Here is a 20,468-nt window from a genome sequence, read left to right as displayed (position 1 = left end):
TTTATTTATTTTTTTGTTTGTGTATAATAATAATTATTATTTTTTTAATTATTTTTTTGCTCATTTATTATTATTTTTTTCTTTATTTATTTATTAAACCATTTTTTTTTTTTTTTTTGAATACTGGCGAATGAATTCACAGGATTTGGACCAGCAAACATGCATACACTTGCATTCGAGATCACATCGAGTTGTATGTTTAAAGCATGCACGCGCAAAACCAAACTTGCGGAGTCCCAACAACGAACAGTACAAACATAACAAAATTCTGACAAGACAATAACACACAAAGCAAAATCCTGATAACAAAAAAATCAGATAAATTTGTTGTCATGATACAACATATCGCACACTAACTATAAAAGAGTCACAACTTCAAAAATGGTACATGTTCAGGAGAGAAGAAAGACGGAGACCTTCAATGTAAAATGACTTGACGAAATTTTGTTGTAATTATTTGTTTACGGACAAAATATATAGCAATTTTGAATTATGACTATTTATGACAATTATATATGACAATTATTTCATCAAAAAAGGCACATTTCACAATAATACAATCAAATTTACTTACTCTTTACGTATAAAAAGATACAATTTTAATTAATACACAACAAAGTTAAAACTTTTTTGCAACAAGATAGTCAGAATATAAAATAATACGCTTTATGCGTAAAAAAATTGGCCACTTGTTCTTAAGCGCATTGACACAACTAAAAATGGTACTCGTTAGTTGATACAGCGCAAGCGATGCAATCAACACCGAAACTGGCATAACGGTAATTTTCCAGTTAAAGAAGAAAATAATGACAACGAAAGTTAGGGGGCAGTTAGAGATGTGTACTGTGAATTGGTTTATGGAAAAAAACCGATTTTGAAAAATTTTAAGTTATGACTCTTTTGTAGTTAGTGTGCGATATATGTACATAGATAAAGCATTAAAACTATTTTTTTTTTTTCAATTATTTTCATATTTAGTCAGGATCTTTGTTTGCGGTTTTTTTTCTCGGGACTTAAATTTGTATAATAATGGAATAAAATTTTAGTTAATTTGGATTTCTTCTTGTCTGCATAACCCATTTTTCGGGATTCTGTATTTCGAGATTGCGTAAGTCGGGATTATGTTAAAAGCAAAATCTTGTTTTATGTAGATCTTGGTACTTACAAATTGGTGATCCTTGAATAGTCTCTACCTTCTAGAGTTGCCTTGAATTTCGTTTTCTGATTTTACACTGAAAAACTTGATATTTTTAACACCTCTCAAAATCTGTTCTATAATCTTTATTCACTTTAGATCAGGGTGGTCAAAAATTGTAGTCTCAATCCTTCTTTCTTTTTTTTTTCACTGAAATTCACTTCAGCAGAAATACGCTTTTCAGTAATTATTTTTTAATTGTAAAACTATTGTTTTTCCACACTGTAATTTAAAATTCGTTTGTAAAAGTTTATTTTTCTGAAATTTTCAAAAAAAGCGTAACATACTTTCAAGCGCGCGTTAGCTCTATTTCCAAAATTGCACACACTTATGTACATACATATATATATGTATATGCGCACAAGTATCCTCAAATGTTGTAACACTTACGCTTTCAAACACTCACGAGCTCTTTAATTACAAGTATCTGAAATACAATATTACATTATTTTGATTTTTGTTATCTCTTTTTTTTGCGAAATCGTGCGCTTGCTACACCAATATATATGTATATTACTTGTGTTGTATTTATACACTATCACTAATACATATGTATATACTATGAAATGTGCATACATATATATTTATAATTTTTTCCCAATTCGGTTACGTTTTATATTCATACAGCTTATTAATTTTTTCCACGCTTGGTATTTACACGGCAACGGCTCAAACTTAACTGAGCCGAACATCCTTCTAAGCAACGAATTTAAAGTGTTCTGCTTTTTTACACGAAAAAGCACTTTCATATCTCATACCCATGCCTATCGTGAAAATCTCACAACAAATACTATGAACTATGTTTATATATGGGGCCGCCTGCAGTGATAAATCTCACCATATGATTGAGAAGCAGGTGGTGAAATGAGTGGAGCTTCTGTTAAGCGCCGGATGCAGTGTACTTCCAATATATGTATGTATGCGAGCATACTAAAAGTTCTCTCTACGAATCACATCACAAAACAAATACTGAAAGTGTTTTATGTTATGCTCTTTGTTAGTAAAGCTTTTGATGTGACTACAGACATATTTACATATTTTTGTTTATGTTAGGATATGTGTATGCCTAAAGCTGTAGTCATTGGTGCCGTTTGTCGTATCGCTGTAGTCGTATCCCCAACGTAATCAGCTGTTTATCGTTACGACGGTAACCAAAAACCAATTGGTTGGCTACGATACGGTTACGACCTTAGCGGCACCAATAATCGATTGCATTGATTCTCATAAGATTGGTCGAATCAGCTGTTATAAGGTTACCGATACGGTTACCGATAAAGCACCAATGTCTCCAGCTTAAGGTTGGTCGAATCAGCTGTTATAAGGTTACCGATACGGTACCGATAAAGCACCAATGTCTCCAGCTTAAATCATATGGTCAAAAGCATATTTGTCCCGTGCGGTGTACCATTTTTAAGTACACTATGTAGAAGTTAAGGTAGTACCCTCGGAACGAACCTGACTAACGGGATCACGCAGGAACTACTGAGCAGGCTGAGTAGATGGGCGAAAAACTCGGTGCTAAAAGTAAATTCCTCAAAGGCAGAGCTAATGATCTTCACAACTAGAGCGAGAATACCCAGATGCAATTTACTTTCTCTAAGCAGTCAAATGTCTTTTTGATAGTGTGAAATATCTAGCAGTGCTTTTGATGCCTAAGATAAGGTAGGGTTAAGCTAAAAGTGTGCAGTCAAACCCGGTTAAGGGCCTGCGTATTCTTGCCACAAGTAAAGTTTAAGGTTAGAACTCACAAGATGGACATTCAAAATAATGATTCGTCCAATCTCAATCGCGAAAAATATCATATGGGCTAAAATTTAACAACATGGCTATTGCGAATAAAGAGGAAGAGGCCAAATCTTTGCAAATACAACCAGAGGAAGCAAGTTTAGGACTTTGCTTATTTCTAGAAAGGATTGGCGGTACGGGTACCTTGACTACAGTTCGATATTTCCGTTTTCACCACCGATTACAAAATGCCAGGCAAATATTTGCAGTACTCACGTTTACGTTCATATATAGCGTGCTTCCACCTAAAGTCTTCGCACTCCAGGAGGCACACAAGACATATTTGGCCAGTGATAATGTCAGAAATGAATTACACATCTTCTGAAATAGCAGATCAACTCTTCCTACTCTAGGGTCAGCAACAATTTTAGCGAAAACATTTAAGCAAAGACAATCAGTCAGCATGTTACATGTACATTAAGCTTAAGGAGCTTCTCAACTATTTTACCTAAGCATGATACATTTACTGGCACACGTTTTTCGTCTTGGTCTTCAGTATATTCGTTTTTATTTTTCCGAAACACAGGATGTACGAGTTTTGATATCATGAGTCATGTCCACTGGCAATCAACCCTGGAAAAACGGAGCGATACAAGGCCCCCCTTTCACAACCCCTCCGATTTGGAGGAATACCGTTGGTACTTTCTGATAGGGCTAAGTATCTGGAGATTATATTGGACAGGAAACTGACTTGCAGGTGAAGGAGCAGGCTAAGAAGGCCTTAGTTACCTTTCACTGCTGCAGAGGGGCAATTCCAGTATTCTTAAAAACTGTAACTTCATTCCTCATAATACAGACTATTTCGTGCCAACAACTTCCCCTGCGCAAGTTTCAGAGCAATCATCTCCTCGAGAGAGTAATGGAGAAATAGTTAATAAGGCACAGTAGACTGGTTAACTGTTTGGAGGAGCAGTCTTTTTTCAGGAGCTCGATATAAGCTTCAAGTTTAAGTTGACTAATCATTGCATTGTCTTCCAATAGCCAAGCGGTTATTAAAGATCTAAGTACAACTGTGGTAAAGGAATGGGTCCCGGGACGTATGCTCAATACCTGGCAACTGTTAAGCGGATCTTCTAGCGCACATGGATGCAAATTAACCGAATATAGATGGCTGTACGGAATACCCCTTCGCACCTGCGCTCTGGTCCTCCATAGATGAGCCTCGAGTCAGCTAAGCAAATTCAGGGCAGACACTACCTCAGGCGCTTTAACTAATTTTTAATATTAATCCCCCTTTTACCGCCGACCATATCGCCATAATATCACTCATACATCAACTAATTTGTCTGATAATTACATCTTAATTTCAGGAAAAAGTTTCAAGTGTAGACAACATAATCTTTTGGTGTAAAAGAAACACCACAATTATGTACCCGCATTGTTGGAGGATTTTCTACAAACGATTAGGCAGTTCACAAAAAATCAAATACGTATTTTTTCATTCAACATTTTTTATTTCTGATTTAATGTAGTGATATATAAGAAGCTTAAGTGGCAATGCTCAACTTTGTCGTATTTGAATGTTAATGAAATGACCTTAACTGATAAGCATTAACTCGAAAGGAATAAGCATAGTCAAATCAACAAATCGGGTTTGCAGTTGACCGCATTATGGTAAATTCAGTTGAGTTTTTTTGTCAAGAGAACAAAATATATTCTCCGACGAGATTTAGGCCGAGCTTCACAATGTTTTATGCCGACTTCTAACGGCGTCTGCAAAGCAGAATTCAATCAATTCGCCGTGCAAAAAATGTTAAGTCAAAAGAAAATTTCCATTGATTTTGAATAACTGGCATATTGTTGTAAAAGGCATTATATGGAAAAAAATCAAGAAGAAGCAATCAGCTGTTGGGATAACAACACCTGGTACTGAATTCGCCTTGATTCTAAAAAGAAATTTTTTTTTCAATTAAATAAAAATGTATCATCACTAATTAGTATAAAACAAAGTCGCCTTTTCTGGTCCCTATGTCGCTTTGACTGCTTAAACCTTTAAGACTACGCAACGGATTTTGATGTGGTGTTTTAATAGATAGAGTGAGATTGTGGAGAAATACTGTTATTTTTGAAGTGAATGTGATGCCGTAAATAATTACATCTATAATATAAAAGAAAGTGGTATTAGTTACACTATTTATAACTCAAGAACGGAGGAACCGATTTGGCTGAAAATTGGTGGAGAGTTAGCTTAGAACGGACTCAATCAGTCTATGTGAGGTCCTCATGGACCGGCCAGTTCAACCTAACCTAGCTTAGAACAAGGAGACGGATATAGGATACTTTTTATCCCGTTCTGGTTAGGGTCTTGAGATCAAAACGTGGACCTGGGTAATCCTGGGACGTGTTTGTACAATATGCGTAACAAATGAAAGCCTTTCATGAGTGCTTTAGTAGAGTGTAATTTTTTTACCGTTGGGTGACTAGGGTCTCGAGATATAGGCCAAAACGTGGACCCGGGTACCCCTAGAATGTGTGGGTAATATGGATATCAAATGAAAGTTGTTCCTGAGAGCTCTAAAGAAATTTTCATTATGATATTCGATTTAGTCGCATCAACCTGGCAAAACTAAGAAATATGAATGCGAAGCCGAAATAAAGACATGGATTAATAATACCCACATACCTGTTTACATACGTCCTATTCGATTTGCCTGAAATTTGGTTTAAAAAAATTGCTTATATTAGTATTTACGATCCTTTTTTCCGGGAAGTAGACCAGAGACGGCCTGGCACTGGGATTATGACTAGGACTGGAGCTGAGACTCGGAGTGGGACTGGGACTCGGAACGGGACTGGAACAAAATACGTACAATGAGAAGAACTTGAGAGAAGAGAAAAGAGGGAAAGAGAAGGAGACTGAGAAAGAGAGTGAGATGAAGATAGAGATAGATGAATCGAAAAAGAACGAAGGAGTGAACAAATGGATTAAAAAAAGTGGAAAGGGGGAAGACAGAGTTAGACTGAAAAAACTTATTAAAATGTATGCAGATAGACCAAATTTAGGGTAGAACAACGTCTTCCGGGTCTGCTAGTAAAAATAATAAAGAAAAAAATGTGTAATGCCTTGAGCTCCTTTTGTTGTTTTTGTTGTTGTATTAACGATAAAGACACTCCCCGAAGGCTTGGGGAGTGTTATCGATGTTGATGGTCCTTTGCCGCATATAGATCCGGTACGTTCAGGTAACAAAACACCATTATGTTACCAGTCTGACCATCTCGGAACGATTTATATGACCGCATTAAACCTTCTAGGCCATCCCGCTCTCCCCACCCCTTAATTGCACGAGGAACTTGGGGTCGCCAGAGCTTCGCCTGCTAAACATGTGTATGATACATTAATATTTGTAACATCATTCCCCTCGCGTAGGTGAGGTTGACAATTTAGTTGCGGAAACTTTGAAGCTATAAATCCTTGTATTGCGCTTATCAACCCCTTGAAGCCCCTTGAGCTCCTTTTGTACCAATGCCAATCTGTAGAGCGATAACCTACGACAATTATTAGAAAGTACCTATTACGAACTGAATAATATCTGATAAAGTGGTTACAACAAAAAAAAAACGTTAAGAATTCAACCATTTATTACGTTATATTTTCGCTTACAAATTGGAAATGTTATTAAACTAAAAATTTATAACCGTTTATTGGCGGCTGATATCAATAATTGAGTTCATTTTATTTTATGCCGATATATTCGCGACTCACCATCATTTATCCGAAAAAAAAAACAGATGGTTGCAACTTAGAATAGAAATTAGAATAGAAGAAAGACAAAATTTAGACAACCGCCAGAGCTCGTTGTATAGATCCATTATATAAAAAAAATTTAAAATTTTTTCAATCAAGTAAAAATGTATCATAACATAAATAATGATAAAATAATTATTGTTGGGCCTTGAGCTCGATTCAAACCCGCGATCTTACAAATCAGTAGGCCGATATAACAACAAAAATTGTTAATACATCCCAAAGCACGGGGATAAAGTGTCAATAAAATATGACACTATGGCAGCATTGCCATCAAACAAGTCCAATTTTCACATCTATTCTGCAACAGATGTCGCAGTGCTGTGAATACCAATTGGCAAGGACCGAATAAAAGTAGAAATAATAAAAACAAACAAACAACCGTTGTGATAGCTGAATGGTTATAGCAGCGGCGCCTAAACGTTGCCGATGAAAGAATTTAGCAGTTCCCAAAATCGATCTATACAACGAGCTTTGGCAGTTGTCTAAAATTTTTCTTTCTTCTATTCTAATTTAAAATTTTTTCAATTAAGAAAAAATGTATCATAACAATAATAATATTAAAATAATTATTGTTAGACCTTGAGCTCGATTCAAACCCGCGATCTTACAAATCAGTGGGCCGATATAACAACAAAAATTGTTATCGCATATGTTTCTATTCATGCCTTGATTGCTGCTATAAGGCTTCGGATAAATCGCGAGGTTTTGGTTACGTATCGTATTTTGGATTCCTTGGTTTTTCCTCAAAGAGATGAATTCAATTTCATGAAAGTTGACAGTAAAACATACCTGGTGAAGCTATGTGGTCTCTTTTCCACTGGGGTTGGCAATGAAGCATTTTCTTCTGAGTTATACGGTCACTTCAGTATTCGAATCAGACAACGAAGCATTCTAATCGGTGTAATGCCGTCTTCTTCTTTGGAAAGTTGGCATAATGTTTACTCTTGGTCCGCCCTTAAGGGTAAACTTCCCCTTTACTAATTCTAACTTAAGCGTAAATATTTGAAAGATTCTTCTGCGGAAGGTCAAATAAAATGTTGATCGAATCCCAAAATGTGACCCGTTGTTTAACCCGTTGTAACTTGTTGAGAAAATGAAGATAAAGCATATGCCTATCGTTTGTGGATATCAATTAATAATCGTAAGAGTGGGTTTGTGCTCACCCCTCCTTTTGAAATGTTTGAAACTGCGTTAGGCTATGCTGACCGATGGCATCTATTCTAGAGTAAATGTGATCAGTAGCTCTGATTAATGATGATGTATCTTTTACAGATGACGTCGCAGTAGTTATTCACTGTGGATCGGACATTTCAAGCATGACGTGTTGGCAAGGTTGAATCACATTACCTTAATTGCGATACAGGTAGCATTAGAACATATTACAGCAAAATGTTTGTGCTTGGAATAGAATACATAGTAACGGTATTCAAGGTGGAGTTGCCTTGCAACCGGATGCCATTATCTTTAAAATTGTGGGAGATTGGGTAGATCCCATATCATACCAAGGTAAGACCTTGTGATCGAAACACCGGATTACAAACTAATTTGGTACAAATGATTCTGCTACGAAGTGTTGAGGTTGGCAACATGGAGCCGATAGTTGGGCCATTGATCATGCAATTAGATCCCTGTTTAACACCGTGGGCTTGAACCTTCCATTGACAGGTACTCACGTTAAAGTATATTGAATGACGCACAGACTGTTCTTAAGTTTCTTTAAAGTGAAGCTTAAATCATTTCGAGACTCTGATCAAAAAACAGTCACCCTTTTTTCAATCAGCTTTAATAAGAATATCTTTGACTAAATCAGAGATATATTGTGAGAGATACATTGCATGTACTGGGTCACAGGATGTTGTTACCACATACAGGAACGACAACAAATATAAATTGTTACAAGTACATACATATAATGAAAGAAAAAATATGGGAAACACAAAATAAAGTCAATTGAAACAGCAATCACGAACGACTTTTTTATGCAAATATATACACACTTTTACACACACACTCAAATTTATATGCATAAGATAAACAATGATTACACTAACACAAATACACTCGCACAGAAAACAATCAAAACAAACCCAGTTAAAAAAGCATACCCAGTTGATTTTGGAAGTACGAGTAGCTCGTTGGTTCTGCTATCTCTTTATCATACTAATGTTTATCTACAGAAAGAAAGCAAAAAGAATATGACAAAAAAAAGAAATAAGAATGTATAAAAAAGGAACAAAGTGGGGTCAGTTGCCGCACCGTAATTAAGTACTTGGCTAGAGAGGTTATCAGGTGTACTTCTGGCTGAGGTGAAAATGGGAATAGAGTGCTAGAGAGCGTACGAAAGGATATGTCATATAGTAAAATGAACAAGTAAAGGCTCCATTACTGATACTTAGCATAGACTTGACTTGACTTGAGAACTTTCACTTACAGTTCTGTTAAATGAACATTGCATGTTACTGATTACTCAAAACTTAACTTGACTTAGAAGTCTGTTGAATTTTGATTTTCTATGTAAGTTCTAAGTGACGTTTATATTTTGAGATGCCATTTGTTTGTTTCCATTTCATTTTGACATATTGTCATACAAATTGACATTTATTGATAATGATGCCAGATTGTATGCGCTAAGTGGAGTATAATCGTGGCTAAGTTGCCAAGTTTACGCCAAGTCAAGTGAAGTCTATGCTAAGTATCAGTAATGGAGCCTTAAGGAAGGCTAAGTTCGGTCCCCACTTGAGGCCGCTATCTTGTTGCCATGCCCAGAAGTCGCGGAAAAGCACAGCGCACTCCGGTATATTGGTGGAATGACGAAATTGCGGAAGAACGTAGAAAATGCCACAAAGCACGAAGAATAGCGTAGAGGGCACGCTCATCACCACGATATGCAGAGCTACACAGCACCTATGTCGCACAAAGAAAGGCACTTAAAAATGCCATAAAAAACAGCAAGAAGTTATGCTTTAGGGAACTGCTGGATAATGTCGACCTAGATCCTTGGGGATCAGCCTACAGAACTGTGATGGCCAAATTTAAAGGACCGATATCACAGCAACCTACGTGCCCGATACTGATGAATATTATTGTTGAAACACTTTTCCCGGCGCAAGATCGCTGGACTTATCCAAGCGAGGATCTAGAAAGTACGGAAACTCCGCAAATTACAGAGCAAGAGGTGCTGGACGCTGCAAAAAGAGTTGCTGATAACAAATCCCCAGGACCCGACGAAGTACCAAATATAGTCTTTAAAGCCGCGATTACAACTAGGGCTACATTATTTACTGATCTTTTTAATGCCTGTATGCAAAAAGGCGTGTTCCCTCGCCCGTGGAAACGACAAAGACTTGTCCTATTGCTGAAACGTGGTAAACAGCCGGACCAACCATCCTCATGTAGGCCACTTTGTATGCTGGATTCCCTAGGGAAGATTTTCGAGCGTATAATTAGTGAGCGCCTACAGCTGACTCTAGAAAGACCAGGTGGCTTATCGAATAGTCAATATGGATTTCGCAAATCAAGATCCACCGTAGATGCAATACAAACAGTCGTCAATATAGCTAGAGAAGCTATCTCTGGAGGCCAAAATAAAAGGAAGTTCTGTGCACTGATTATGTTGGACATCAAGAATGCTTTTAACACTGCGAACTGGATGCAGATAATGGCAGCGCTGCAAAGCTTCGGCACTCCAGCTTACTTACGCAGAATTATAGGTAGCTATCTTAAAGACAGAGTACTTCTTTTTGACACGGATCAAGGAGCAAAAGAGTACAAAATCACAGGAGGCGTCCCACAGGGATCTGTTCTCGGTCCAACGCTTTGGAATGTAATGTATGACGGGGTGCTAAAGATTGATCTACCAGAAAACACGCAAATTGTGGGATATGCTGATGATATTGCAGTGGTAGTAGTGACCAAGAAACTGGACCTGCTTCAAGCATTATGTAATGACGCCGTCGCAAGAATAAAGGAATGGCTGACCAATACAATACTGGAGTTGGCTAGCCAAAAGACGGAAGTGGTATTAGTAAGCTCCAAACGGTCGGCGAACGAGTTAGTCTTAACTGTCGGGGATCATCAAATCACCTCAAAGGATTCATTAAAATACTTAGGAGTGCACATTGACTCTAAGTTAACTTTCAAAGAGCACTTCAGAGCGGTGGGGGAGAAAATTACCAAAGTTAATGGATCACTTATGCGAATAATGCCTAACATTGGTGGTCCGAGCGAAGCTATACGTCAGCTATTGTCCACAGTAACCAGCTCAATAATACTATACGCAGCACCAGTGTAGTATGGATCTAAACAGACCCATCAAAAATATATATTAGCAGCGTACCGACTTGCTTCTTTAAGAATAGCAAGTGCTTATCGGACGGTGTCCGACGACGCGATCCTGGTTCTAACCCGGAAAATCCCAGTGGACTTACTGGCAAGCGAAATGGCCGATCTGTATAACACTAATATCGAGCGAACATCTGAAGAAGACAAGAAAAGAGCAAGGACACAAACAATAGGAAAGTGGCAAGAACGGTGGGAGGCCTCGAGTAAAGGGCGTTGGACTTTCACACTAGTTTGGAACGTAGCTTAATGGAATGAGCGGAAGCACGGCGAACTGAACTACCATCTCACGCAGATAATGAGTGGACATGGCGGTTTCAAAGAGTATTTATGGAAGCGTAGGATAGAGGAAGATCCTCATTGCCCAATGTGTACCACAGAGTTAGAAAATGCAGAACACGTCATGTTCTACTGCCCCCGTTTCCACGAAGAAAGACTCACCTTGCATCGAGTCTTTGGGGAGGAACCTACCACGAGAAATTTAGTTTCACATATGAGCAACAGGAAAGAGTGCTTGACTGCAGTGAGCAAAATGGCATTTATAGTAATGACACGCCTGATGGATGCTGAGAGGGAGCGCAGAGAAATGCGCATGCGAAGCAGTGGCGATTAAATGGACACTCAACCTGGACGCAGGGACAACATTAGGCTCTTAAAAAATGAGAAATATGGAACGCCACCCTGAAGTAATGCGAAAGTGGTGCCGGGGTGGGCGACGGTTCCAGAACGGGGCTGTTTTTTAGTCTACGGACACACGGTTGCTGCGACGGCAGCAATTATGGTGCATTAGGCATTTTTCAGCCTCCCCGCAAAAAAAAAAACAAAAGGCTAAGTTCGGGTATAACCGAACATTACATACTCAGCTGAGAGCTTTGGAGACAAAATAAGGGAAAATCACCATGTAGGAAAATGAACCAAGGGTAACCCTGGAATATGTTTATATGACATGGGTATCAAATGGAAGGTATTAAAGAGTATTTTAGAAGGGAGTGGCTCATAGTTCTATAGGTGGATGTCTTTTCGAGATATCGCCATAAAGGTGGACCCGGTGACTCTAGTATGTGTTTGTACGATATGGGTATCAAAAGGGAGTGACACTTAGTTGTATATGTGAAAGCGTTTTCGAGATATCGACCAAAATGTGGAGCAGGGTCATCATATCGGGTATCGCTTATTTATTTATATATGTAGTACCGCGAACAGTATTCCTGAGATAATTCCAAGGTCTTTTGTTTTCGCTCTACAGAACTTTTCATTTTCTTCTACTTAATATGGTAGGTGTCACACCCATTTTACAAAGTTTTTTTTTCCAAAGTTATATTTTGCGTGAAAAAACCAATCCAATTACCATGTTTCATCCCTTTTTTCGTATTTGGTATAGAATTATCGCATTTTTTTTTTTAATTTTTCTAAATTTTCTATATCGAAAAAGTGGACGTGGTCATAGTCAGATTTCGCCCATTTTTAATACCAAGTGTGTCCAGATAAATACGTCAACTAACTTTAGTAAAGATATATCGAATTTTGCTCAAATTATCGTGTTAACGGCCAAGAGGAAGGACAGAGGTGCATTAAAAGTATTCTAGACAAATTAAATTAATAAGGGCAGAGCCATGCCCATTTTATAATTTTTTTTTATGTTTGTATTTTGTTACACCATATCATTACCGGAGTTGAATATTGACATAATTTACTTATATCCTGTAAAGATTAAATTTTTTGTTAAAATTTTACTTAAAATTTTTTTTGTTTAAAACGTGGGCGTGTTTGTCATCCGATTTTGCTAATTTTTATTTAGCACATATATAGTAATAGAAGTAACGTTCCTGCCAAATTTCATCAGGATATCTTCAACGACTGCCAAATTAGAACTTGCAAAACTTTTAAATTACCTTCTTTTAAAAGTGGGCGGTGCCACGCCCATTGTCCAAACTTTTACTAAGTTTCTATTCTGCGTCACACAGTCAACCCACCTACCAAGTTTCATCGCTTTATCCGTCTTTGGTAATGAATTATCGCACTTTTTCGGTTTTTCGAAATTTTCGATATCGAAAAAGTGGGCGTGCTTATAGTCCGATTTCGTCCGATGAGTTCCCAGGAACTTATATACCAAATTTCATTAAGATACCTCAAAACTTACTCAAGCTATCGTGTTTACGGACGGACGGACGGACATGGCTAAATGAATTTCTTTTTTCGGCCAGATCATTTTGATTTATAGAAGTTTATATCTATCTCGATTAATTTATGTAATGGTAATCCGTAATACCGTTATGCGAACAAAATTAATTTACTCTGTGAGCTCTGCTCAGCTGAGTATAAAAATATTTACATGAGGCGCGCGGTAGGCGCTGATGAGCTGAGGTAGTTACACTGGGTCTGTTTTTAAATGTGTACGCGAGAGAGCAAAAAATCGATCACACTAAGCCGAAGGATACATTTTTTATATGTTATGTGTGTATTTAAACGTGCTTTTGTATATGTAGATGTATTCATGTTTGGCATTGCAGCTGTTTGGCTAACAAAAAAAAAAAAAAAAATAAATAAAAATAAAGCACAATAAAAGCTAAAGTGAAAGGACCAAAATGAAAAACGACACACACTCAAATCACAGTGACACACAGCCCCACATACATTTTTCTATTAGCTCGCTTACCGCGTATAACTTGCCTACACGCCGTAAAGTATGCTACGTTTTTTTTTCTCTTTGTATTTTTCTTTAGCTAGTCATATGTTCGTGTGACGTTTCTTCTTCTTATAATGATTGAATGTATTGGCATGATTAAACTAGTATTTTTGTTGTTAGTGCTTAGCGTACACACATCGCACATATGTATATACATTAATACGTACAGGTATAAGCTATATGTTTGATGTAGAAATAACCGTTTGCAGCAGTTCTTTTTTACATTTTCTAGGCAAATTACATAATTTTCTTTCACTTTAAGTTTTAATTAATTAAAATAGTAGTTTACTATATTTTGATGTAACTGCTTACAAATAGACACACACAATTATTTAGTAGTTCGTTTTTAATTCACTTATTCAGTTTATGAAATTTGTTGTTTGCTTTATTTAACTTCATTATTAATTTTCTATTATTTGCCTTCAAATTGAAATGTTTGCGCATTCAAAATTTTGCATCTTTATTTATTTACTTATTATTTATAAGCTTTTACTTTTTTTTCTGATTTTTATATTTTACATATGACCCGCAAACTACACAACACTAGCCGCGCCGAGAGTACACTCACGAATGAATAGCACCCGGGCCAGGAGCTTACTCAGTAGCGCAACATTTTATGAAATTTTTTCACTTAAGCTTTTTTATCTCTTCACACAAGCTCGCGCATCTGCCGAGCTCTAAAGTTTCGTGTCTATGTAAACGAGCGACAACCACCTGCCAGCTAGAAAATATTTATATGAAGTTACTCTTTTGGTGAAAAAGTTGTATAACAGTTAGAGCAACACATTACTCTCTTGCTTAGGTAAAAATTGTAGTCGAACCATTGGTGGCAAGGATGTCAAATAAGCTCGTTTTAGTTTAAATTTGGGCCATTTTTTTATTGTTGATATTAAGGTGGTCCATATAAATCAAATGCGCGACCATTTCCAGTTACTGTTTTCAATCGGGACCAAAATTTATATGTGACACCTTTGACATTTGAACTTTGAAGGGGTGAGGTCGTGTAACTTACCTGTCGGGCGTAAACGGTTTTGCTAAATAACATTTAGTAATACCACCAGCTTCGAAGAGATGGGTAAGAGCCTATCTGATAAACAGAGGTTTCATACATGGCGACTACCTGTGCCATATTTTTGACCTAATCCATGGTAAAATAATTCTAGCGGCTTATCTTAGCCGCAATGGTACGACTTCGGTAAAAAAATGCAGCTTTGTGGTGAATGAGGGTAAGCGGAAGTACTTGCCGTCGTTAAAAAAAGAGTCGGCGCATTCACCCCTTGGCAGCCACGTCACAATGAGTTATCGGTTTGGTACATGTACGTGTTCTATCGACAAGGTATAGACCATTTATCGATATTTTATCGAAGTGTTATAATTTTCCAATCAATAACAAAGATTAGAAACGATAAGTTGAAAGTTATCGATATGTTAGCAAAAAGTTATCGAAATCTATCGATTTTTTATCAAAAAGGTTCGATTATTCATCGAAAAGGTATCAATATGTTACCTTAGTTATCAATACGTTATCGATTTACTATCAGAAAAACTATCGATTATTCATCGAAAATTTATCAATATGTTATCTAGAGTTATGAATTCGTTATCTAAAGTTGTCGATTTGTTATCAGAAAAATATCGATTTCTTACAGAAAATGTAACAATATATTAAGGTAGCCAATGGTGGAATTCACTAACTTTTAACGATACGATTTGTCGAAATTTTCCTGGTGTTCCAATGGTATATGAACCCGATACGGATAGAGAACCATATGGATCACATTGTTGTTGCATTTGCATGTTAAATCTCTATCCGTATCTGGTTCATGTACCATTGGAACACGAGGTTTAACTAACGAATATCAAGCAAAAGTGGTTCGATTCACCAATATATCTGTAATCGAAGAGTTATAGATTATTTATCAAAAATGTATCGATTTGTTTCCAAATTTTTACAGAAGTTGTCGATTTGTTATTGAAATATTGCCGAATTATTATCGAAAATGTCTCCACTGCTGATCGGAAATCTACCTATATGTTAACAAAACTCTATCGACTTGTTACTTGTGGTTTTTTTATCAAAAATTTGTCGGTTGCTTGTCGGAGTGCTATAATTTTGTTATCGGCATGGCATCGAGTTAAAATCAATTTTTTTATCAAAAAGTTATCGACTTGATATATAAAAGTTACCGATTTCTTATCGGAGGCTTAACATTTCTTTATCGGCATCTTACCGATTGTTATCGGCGACTCATCGGTTGGTTATGAAAGAGATATCGATAAAATTTCTATACAATATCGATAACATACCTGTGACGGAATTCACTAACTTTTAACGATGTGATTTGTCGAGATTTTAACTAACAATTTTTCGCTTACCATAAAGATTGTGATATTCGCTAACTCAATTTTAACATGGCTAACTGTGTGACCATTATTGTTAGCTCAAATGGAAGAGTAATGGAGTTCTAGCTAATGCCGTTGACAATCTTAAAATTATCTTCTGTATTTTAGCAACAATAGCTAATCAAAATTGAACTCTTATCGATAAAAAATGGTTGCGGAATAACAAAATCGTTATAGTTATAGATTCGTCAATGTATCGAGCATGATAATCTCAAAAAAAAGGTAGTGAATTCTAATACTACAACTTGTATTTGATTTTATTGACATACTACTACTTTGCGTGTACTTTCAAAACTATCATAACACATTAGGGGATAGGCGGATTGCAAAGTCACAACAACAAAATACACGATAAAGTTATATGCAATCCATGCAATTTATAATATGCTCAATCCGATGTATATTTTCGTGCAACACATGTCATTCAATGAAAATCAACCCTTGTTTAACGGTATTCCTCTCAATCCTCTCATTTCGCTCACGAAAGAATAAAGCAATTTTTTTTTTTTGTATATTTTTTCGTCGTATGTGCCAATTTTGTGAGGTTTCGTACTGGTGCATGCTATAACTTCGTTACATAGTCTTGCATATTTTGTCATGGGATATATGCAATCCGTGCACTATGCAAGACAATGCGAGTCCCCCAATTGTTTGTTTAAAGGGCCCATTACTGATACTTAGCATAGACTTGGCTTGAGAACTGTCACTTACAGTTCTGTTAAATGAACATTACATGTTACTGATTACTCAAAACTTAGCAACACTTAACTAGGCTTAGAAGTCTATTGAATTTTCATTTTCTATGTAAGTTCTAAGTGACGTTTACATTTTTAAATGCCATTTGTTTGTTTCCATTTCATTTTGACATTTTGTCATACAAATTGACATTTATTGATTATGATGCCAAATTGTATGCGCTAAGTGGAGTATAATCGTGGCTAAGTTGCAAAGTTTACGCCAAGTCGAGTCAAGTCTATGCTAAGTATCAGTAATGGGCCCTTAAGTCGGTTGTAAGCTACCTTTTGAAAATATGGAGCCATTTTTTGGATGGGTCGTTTGGATTCTATAGATGCGATAAATCTATCCCCTAAAAAAGTCTTCGATTTTCAGGCCGCATAGTGGGACCCATTAACATTCTAGGTAGACAAAAGTCCCAAATTCGAAGTTCGAAAACGAATCTTATTTTTACCCATATTTAGTCTAAAATGTATAATGAGTGTGTCATTCATTTTCAATCTTATCTGTAGTCGCATACTATATTTATGGTACCTAAAATATTGCCTTTCTTACGAGCATAAGCTTTTCGTAGACCAAAGTCTTTGGTTCTAACATGCATAGCGGTCTAGAATTTTGGGGTGATAAATTTTTTGTATTCGTATTCTGACGACATTTACATCATCGGGTGCCCTTAAGTTATGCCTACTCCAGTCGGTTGGAGGAACCACGTGGAAATCTCCTTTGGTATTTCCGATTCTTGCTTTATTGCGCTCTAAGCTCGTGTAACCGGTTAAAAGCACGAATAAAAGTTTCGTTTAAAATTTTGATCAAACCGGTTTCCGTGAGGACAAGTGCGCAGAGCTTGGTTTCAATTTTAAACCAGAGAAGTATACACAAGCAATTAAAAAAAAATAAAAATTGTGCGATCCGTCGCTAGGTTTTGAGTCGGCGTTGTCCGAATCAATGTCGCATGAATATCATAAAATCTCAAAAATTCAAATTTTAACCTACATCTGTCTACAATGAAACGTTTGAAATGTCCATGTAAAGATGTTTTTATCAAATGTCCAGAACATTTAGATCTGGCAACCCTTACTTCAGTTAAGATAAAATATATGTAAAAGCTTTTGTTGTGAACTTTCCTCTTGTGTTAATGTTTTCACTATACAGTTTTCATAAGCTCTCTTTGCTTGTAAACTTAGCATTGTTAGCTAAGCTTTTTAGTCAATCCAGCAATTTTTCTACGGCAGTTATTTTAGTATCTTATATTTGCTTTTATTGGGACTCCTTTTCTCAAACTATCGTAGCATTTATTCTTTGCACGTGCAGGGTTTGTCAAACTTTCGTATTCTTTTCTCTCTTTAAACTGTTGCACTGGAATATTTCTGTTAATACGATGGTGAGATTTTCTCAAAATTTATAACCCAAAGTGCGATATTTATCCGAGGAGGTTTAGGTCGAGCTTCTCTTCAAAACAGCTTTTTCCACGCCGAACGGCATCTGCAACCAGCTGAATTTTCGCTGTGAAGCTCTTCATATCAGAAATACACCCGCAGTGTTTGCCAAACAGAGGGGCAACCCAACTTAGAAGTATTTTCTAATTGCTAATTGAATACAGTTTCCTGCAGAAACGACAATGGCGGCCTGGTAACTGACGTAGAGAAAGCGCTTAAGTTGTGGGGTTGTCTGCTTATTGCTAGCAAGCGAGTGAGAAGATGAAACCGATGTCCAAATTGCCGATGATGGATGACCAGCTCCGGCACTTGACTGTGACGAAGTGAGAATGGCAATATCCCGTCTAAAAAACCACAAGGCGCCAGGTAATGACGGAATACCCGCCGAGCTGTTCGAATACGAAGGCGAAGAGTTGGTAAAAAGTACGCATCAACTCCTAAACAAAATATGGTCGCATGCGCGCATGCCTCAAGAAAGTGAAATCTGCGACCACCACCACTGTGCCAACTACCGCAGAATTAGCCTGCTTAGTATCGCCTATAATGTTCTATCTAGCATGCTGTCCAAAGTCTGAAGCCCATATTCAACAAGCTGATTGGATCTTACAAGTACGACTTCAGACTTGGTAAATCTACCATCGACCAGGTCTTAACGATGTGCCAGATCCTGTAGAAGACCCACGATAAGAGAATCAACACTTACAATCTTTTCGTCGATTTCAAAGCAGCGTTTTGTATCACGAAAAAAAAAACTGCTTGTATGCTGCTATGTCTGACTTTAGGTTTCCTGCAAAGTGAACAGGGTTCCGCCAAAAGACGACGGAAAGGACAGGCAACTCCCTTTCATGCAATTTCATTAACATAATGATGGAGAAGATAATTCTAGCAGGCAAAACTAACCCGTGTTGGTACAATCTAGAGGTTTACGCCGATCACTTTATCGGCGGCGGCGGCGTAGGCTCTGTTCTATACCGGCGTCGTGGGCGACGCGACGGCGTACGCCGGTGTTCTTACTTTAAAAAGCTTAATTTTTCTATTTAAAAAAATAATATTTAGAAAAGGTTTTGTTTGTCTGTATTTAAGGAAATTAACGTTTAGGCCATTTCGGAAAGATCCGGGGTTCTTGCTTCAAAATTTCGCACATCGTTCAAAAATTTTCAGGAGTAACTCCTTGCGGAGGGATTATCCGTGGGTCACTTACTCCAGAGAGGCTTCGAACCTAGCCCCGGTCTTTGGAATTGGTACTGCTGCATCTGCTGAAAAGAAATAGAGATACAAAAATTGATTACACTTTTGTCTGTATATTTCGTGCAAAGCGTAGTTTCACCTGAGGTTAACTCCTAATAAACGTCGCGAACACAATTTCTTTAAATCATTTGTGGCTATTTTACGGTCACGCACAAAGGCGACTTACGGTTGCTTTTAATGGTCCATTAACACTCATGACTCTCGTGACACAGGACGCCTCCAGTTTTTTCGGCTGTTTTTAAGAGCTACAATTATCGATGTGCGAACAGTAGCAATCCCGCCCACCAGTCGCTACCACGCCTCCTGACCATCACACCATATGCTAGCACAGAAGCTATAGGACTGCGACTTCGAACTCACACCTTCGTCGACGTCACAAGTGGATGTCATTGCGGAACTCAAAGGACCCTGAATACAATTTTTAAAATATAGACCAAACTTTGCAGACGTTTGTATTCACAACATTGATTTCAATAGTCTTCGTTAAATCAAAACGATATTTTAGAATGAAAGTCGGCCGATTTTAAGGTTGAAAGATTTTAACTGCTGTTTTCCGGCCTTATGGTATAAGAGCTCAATATGGATGACCTCGTAGCTTCAGTTTTCACACTAGTTCGACTGTCCACTACATTGGGGTAGTAGCACACGCTCATTAGTTCGACTGTCTTGGGAAAGATTTAGCTTCACCACTTTGAGTGTTCTTGCGAAAGAAAAAGCCTCACGTGGTAAAAGGAGCCGTAACGTGTAGCTGAATATAGTGAAGCGTGGGAGCAGTTGCTTTTTCGACCGTTGCGTGAAATGAAAAAACAATAATTCCAAGGTATTTTGTAATTTATCTAGTAGCGTAATTGTGTGCAACAATTGTTGATATAATTATGTATAATTAATGTATTA

At 37.2% G+C, this 20,468-nt stretch overlaps 1 protein-coding gene across 12 annotated transcripts in view; it reads right to left on the bottom strand.

Annotated features, from left to right (window-relative positions):
• Ace (Acetylcholine esterase) overlaps positions 1-14,309 on the bottom strand; it is a 374,783-nt gene extending 360,474 nt beyond the window's left edge. The window contains exons 1-2 of one of the 12 annotated variants that reach the window (XM_067762076.1): positions 14,246-14,309; positions 1,166-1,453 (exon numbers count right to left, since the gene is read on the bottom strand). The gene's annotated coding sequence lies outside the window, so the exon portion shown is untranslated. Of the gene's footprint in view, positions 1-1,165; positions 1,454-1,585; positions 1,869-13,722 lie in introns of those variants that run through there. The other 11 variants (XM_067762071.1, XM_067762074.1, XM_067762073.1 and 8 more) reach the window with 11 other exon arrangements.
• Positions 14,310-20,468: the final 6,159 nt, after the last annotated feature.

This window comes from Eurosta solidaginis, chromosome 1 (assembly GCF_040869045.1).
Source record: "Eurosta solidaginis isolate ZX-2024a chromosome 1, ASM4086904v1, whole genome shotgun sequence".
NCBI lineage: Eukaryota > Metazoa > Arthropoda > Insecta > Diptera > Tephritidae > Eurosta > Eurosta solidaginis.
This window is presented reverse-complemented; position numbering and strand designations above follow the sequence as displayed.